This window comes from Rhea pennata, chromosome Z (assembly GCF_028389875.1).
Source record: "Rhea pennata isolate bPtePen1 chromosome Z, bPtePen1.pri, whole genome shotgun sequence".
Taxonomy (NCBI): Eukaryota; Metazoa; Chordata; class Aves; order Rheiformes; family Rheidae; genus Rhea; species Rhea pennata.
The window spans coordinates 42,326,031-42,332,030 of record NC_084702.1 but is presented as its reverse complement, the minus strand read 5'-3'; positions in this window follow the sequence as shown (position 1 = coordinate 42,332,030).

Here is a 6,000-nt window from a genome sequence, read left to right as displayed (position 1 = left end):
TACTAGGATAAATGTACCCTGACCAACCTTGATTCTGACTATTTTTTTTTCCTCCTGGTTCTGTTTCAAACTGCTGCTGGAAAAAGGGCTCCTTGGAGCTCTAGGTTGGTCTTGGGTCCCTTTGCTGCCATCCGCCAAATGTTGGAGGATGGTAGTAAGTCTCCTGGTGAGGAGTAGAGGAGTAGTAGAGTACTTAGCTTGGAGTAGAGGACAATTGTAAGAGGTCTCAGCACTATTCTTCCATCTCCACAACTTCACCGGAGCTTTTCCCAATACAGGAATTTGCCCTGCCCAGCTTCTCCAGCTTGGCATTTTAGGGGCTCTGTTGAGGTAGGACCGGACTGTCCACTCTCTCCATCTGTCAAGTGATTCTGGGATTTTTTTCCAGTGAGAAGCACAAAACATGGCTCTCTGTGCAAAGAAGGATGTGCAAGCCCAGGAGCACATTGCTGAACCTGGGGCTCCCCTTGCTGCGCAAAACATGCCCTCAGAGTAGCAACAAGCACACAGAACCACAGCAGGGTGGGACCAGGTAAGAAATAAAGCAGCCTTCAATGCAACTGGACTTACAGTACCATGGGAGTACATTCAAGCTCAACATTCAGATGTAGCCTTATGCATTTGGTCCATTTTCTAAGCAAATTGTGTGCCATGATTTCAAAGTGTGTAATCGCAGCTCACAACGCAGCATGATATAGCATTATCTTAACAGATAAATTCTCCCAACCCATTATATTTCTCATACAACTTACTATTTGGGTCTTAGTATACTAAATATTATCCTTCTACTCAGGCTACTTCAAGGACTTTTCCTATCTTTAGGTCTTTCTTGTACTTCCCACATGTGAAGGCATTTTCCTCCAATATCAAAGCTTCTTATACTTCCATTTTAATGATGACATTATTTTGATTTGAAGATGAAAATTTCAAATCAAAAACACCCATTATGAGAATAAGAAAATAAGAGAAAGGTGCAAAACTCAGAAGAGGAAAAAGTGGATCATTTCTAAAGCAGGAATGGGAATGTTTTTGAAATTTGTGAAATCCCCAAGATTTCTTTCTTTTTTCTAAAGAATTAAAACAACTCTTTCTAACACCCTTGGCAATAAAGGAGAGGAAACCGATAAATCCATTACTCATTCTTAAGGGGGGCTCGCCAGGACCCTGGAAATTACCTTCTTTCTTTTGGCCTCTGGAGCTATCTTCAATTAATTTAGTATTAACATCTACCCACGTTTTAACTTTTTATTTTTAAGAATGAAGCAAAAATACTATAAAAACTGAGTATGATTCACCAATGTGAAACTACAGGGAAAAAATAGCAGACCACATAGTGTGATGTTTAAACTCAAATGTCATCTACAGCAGCAAGTGAAACTGATAATCCTGCCAATGCAGTGTTGAGTCTAGTTTCTCTTAAAGAAAAGTGTTGTCTGAGGGGAAATGACATTCCCTGAGAATATAAAAACATCTGCAGAGAGGACAGGAGTATGTGTTCTCCTCTCTCATGGTAGAGAAGATAAGAAGTAATGGCCTAAAATTATGTTATGGGGGATTTAGACTAAATGTTAGGAAAAAATGTTTCAACTATAAGATGCAGAAGCTCTGGTGTAAGTTGCCTTGAACAGTGGTGGCTTCATAGCCAGAGGTGCTCAAGAGCATGCTGACAAGCCTCTGCCCAAAACGATACAGATACTGTTGATCTTGCCTTAGGAAAGGGTTGGAAGGATCATCTCTTGAAAGCCTCTCTGGCTCTATGCAATTTTTTATGAATAATAAAGTCTCACTTGTTATTTACACCCCCTCTTTTAAGTACTAGGTCTGTGCTTCCTTCTGTCTTTCACTGACTTCTAATGGATTGGTAAAACTGCTTCTATTACCTGTTATAATCCTCACCGGTTGTAATTCATTTGATTTCTCAGTCACCAAGGTTTTGTTCACAAAAATTAGTATTCCTTTACGCTAGTTAGGAAGAGCATCAGCTCCAGAGGGACCAAAGCAGAGATCTTGCTGGGATCAGCAGCACTGAAGGGACAAAGTAAGCCAGAACTATCGGCCTCGGTCGCCGCTGCCTTTCACTTTCCAAACAGCTTCTATCCCAGCTCCTTTTGTTTCCCATCTCTTCGATAGAAGTTAATTGTCTTTTCTGTCTTTGAGAGATTTCCCACAGGCAGGGATGTGAGCTAGTGATTGTTGGAAGACTTGTGGTTTTTGGTCTGTAGTTTCCTCTTTGCTGACTGTATTTTCTTAGCATGTGTAGCAATGACCTTGGCAACTCTGCGAACTAGGCTGTCTTCTCTCCTTTAGGTACTCATCCGCCACTACAGCCTCAGAAACAGAAGGTTGGGGTGCCATAAAGAAATCTGAGAGTCTGCACCTGGAGACTGTATGACGTTTCTGTCTATAGACAGAAAGGGTTATTCAGAGCTTTATCTGTGGTTAGAGAAAGGAGACTTGATCTCTCCCCCCCTCCAAATTCTGATTGTTTCATCGTATTATTCAGATTAATTTTATCTTGTGCTTTATTAGGAGGCTAGAAATCAGTGTTTCTAGCAAAGAACAGTTCTTGGAAGTTTCATTTTTGATACTGCGATTAAATAAGGGTCATCAAAAGGATTTCACTGGATGAAATAGCCATAAGCCTGACCTATCATCTCATTTATATCCTGAGACTATGTAACCTTGCGAGCTTTTGCATCAGAGTGGATACTTAGACAAACTGGCAGTCTGTGCTGAAGCTCTGTGTCCTGTGATGATGCTTTTGTAAGCACCCGAATGGCTTAGGTTAAAGCTGGCTCAGAAGTCTCTCTACCATTCACAGTTGCTCCAGGAGTTCCAGTATGATTATGTTTTAAACCAGTGCCATAGCTGTACCCTTTGTGGTATTTTAGGGATATAGACAACTTCAAAAAAAAAAAAAAAAAAAAAAAAAAACTTTAGGGGGTTTGGCTTCTCATCCTTAGCAGCAACCAACAAAATAAAACAAGCAGGGACTATGACAGAAAGCACAGCACACGGATTCACAGGCTCTGGCTGCACTGGGGTTGCTGTGGATTGGGTGGATGTTCCCAAGTCAGCTTTAAGCTAATGGATAAGATACTGTTTACAGAGTAGTACTGCAAGGAGCAACTGAATTCGGTCATTTTGCACCCCACAGTGCTTGTGTGTTATATATGTATGTGCTGCACACAGCATACGCAAGCTTCTTCAAGCCTTGGTTGTGACTTGCAAATTCTGGACTAGTCCATCGCCCACTCCTTCGTACAGAGCGTAGGTATCCATCACTTACACCAAGTATAATAATATACTACTCAACTGCTTAGTCAGACATGACTAAGAATTAAGATAGTAGCTAGCAAAAACAACAAATAAGCCGTGAGGAACTGGAGAGGGTTTGTATTTATATTCTTATACTACTGCTTCTGTTAATTTCCATTGGATAGGAAGCTGTTAGCCTTACTCTGATGTTTCCTAAAGCACACTAGCTTTTATTTGGATCAGAACCTAGGTCTCTATGATTAGGATTGGGACCTGCCACTAGTTTCATTTTTTCTGGCATCAAGGAGAGAGGGTACAACGTGTATCACACAGCTTTAGCCTATGTATGCAAAATAAATTTTTCTAAAATGAAAATAAATTGCATTGTAAGTTCACACAGATTCAGAGTTGAAAAAGCAAGTTAATATAATGAAGCTCACTTTTCAATTAATCATATGTTTATTTTATACTGAAAACAATTTGTTGTAGGAAAATAACAGGATAACTTCCAAATTCTTGTTTAGTATAGATAACTTGAGCTGAGTTATTTCAGAACCCATTTCTTTTCCATTCCTAACAAACCCTAGAGATAAAATGGTATGCTTCTTTTGTAATGCCTGTGCAACATGCTTTGGAAGATCTGTAATCAGATTCATTTCATAATTTGGATTATTTTAGGGCTTAGTTTTTTCCTGTTTTAATAAATAATAGCTTGAGAATGGTATGCTTTCTTCTGTAATGTCTGCACAGGAAGCTTTTTAATATCTAACTATCCTTCCAATCAGCTGATTTATTTGTTGTGGTCCTGAGTGATGCCAGCTTAACAAGTGCTTTGAGTAGTTTCATGGCCTGGAATGTAGGCTACCTTGTGATTTGTATACAAATAGCACCATCAAAAGTTTCTTTCTCTTTTTGTACAGCCACAAAAGAAAAATGTCAGAAGCACTTTATCCAGAGCTATTTGTAAAAATATTATCAAGTCCTCTTCATTGAGACAGAGTAATTCACCACTAGATTTAACTTTTGCAAGTAGGAAAATATGTGCCAGTCAAAAATTGCTAACTCAACATGTAGGATAGAGAATTCAGTCTTTAGACCTATGAAAATTCAAATCTGTCATCCTAATTTCTTTGAAAAACTCCGCGGAGCACCATTTTCTCATCGACTTCACAACCTCACAGACCTAGAGTCTTTCCTAGATCCAAGAGTTGTCATATTCATAATCTCATTTCTGAAGAAAGTAGACAGGTCTGGATACTCATCAAATGGAGTATTTGGGCTGTTTGCCCTTTAATTGTCATATTTCCAATGTTTGGAATGAGCTATATGGCTGTCTGTCCTGACTCAGGAGCAGGCGAGCATTTGTATGTCTAAGAAAGGCACTTATGACTGCATCCAGGCCAGTGATTGCTTCAGGCATGCACTTTTTTCTTCAAAATTAAAAGCTAAAGGAAGACTGAGAAAGGAAATGTTTCATTAACTGAGTTTACTTCTAAAATCTAAGCAAGGAAAATAATCCTAGAAAATAATTTTCTTCATCCTATTCAGTTTATCTGAACCATTTCCGTGGTCTGTTACGTATGACAACACAAAGCCTGTGTTTATTTTTTCGTTTGCTACGATGATCAGTGTTTCACTGTGTAAACATAATTTTTTATATATGTATATATGTATTATATATGTATAATTTGGGGGGGAGGGGAGAGGATGGAGTTCTAAAAGCCAAGCTTATAAAGTTCAATTTAGTTTGAGTAGACTGTCAGCTCAGGCAGCACCGCTATACACCCACCTCTCAGAAAGCAATGCAGATTGCCTACTCTTCAGCGCTACCTAAAGACAGTCCATGCAGTCAGGCTCCTCACTTAAGCTCAGATTTCTTTGGAGGTTTAACACCGACTTGCAAGTGTGCTCAGAAGCACTGCCCTGGGAAGGTGGCGGATGGAGCCAGTGATCGGTCCACAGTGGGAAAAGGGGTGTCAGAACCTTTTTGGGATGATGTGATTTACTATGCACACTCAAAATGCAGGTGCACAAAGCTTCTTAATCATAACATTCATCCTAGAGCAACCCAACTCCAGAGAGCGGGGAGAAGCAGCAAAAGGTGCTTGAACATCCTGTTCAGGTGGAGGTACCCATGTAGTTCTTCCTTCTTCACCTGAAAGAGGATGGATGCTTCAGTCTTTTCAGGGTGCACAGAGTTCTTAGCAGAGCATGTCCAACTTGCCTTTCCAACATGCTAATGTTTCAGTTTGTCTCCTAGAAACAGGTCAGGGAGCTATCTCATACTTCCTCGAGACCTTCAAGAAAGCTCCCGTAATGGGATACAAGAGCTCTGGAGACTTCCAGACCATGAACCTGTGTGGTCCAGTTCTGGTGATCTTGCAGAAGTTTAGAGCCTGATTTCCTGACATTTATGCTAAGAATGTGACAAATGGCTTGGAATCTATCAGGCATGTGATTTTCCCAAGCCATAATTGGAGAACGAAGTTAAAATTAACTATGTATCATAGCTGAGGGTATGAAGAAACTTGTGTTTCTGGCTTTTCCAGATTTCAGCAAATATTTCCAAGAAAATCATAACTGGGAAACAAAGTGTTGATGCTGGGATGTTGATAAAGATCAGTGCCAAGCTGCTTTGACAAGGCTATGCGACCTGCCACGGAACGTAAATCTTTTCTTCGTGTCAGCCAGGACGAGCAGGAAGCGCTTTCTAATGCATGAGATGGAAGATGATTGCTCCGA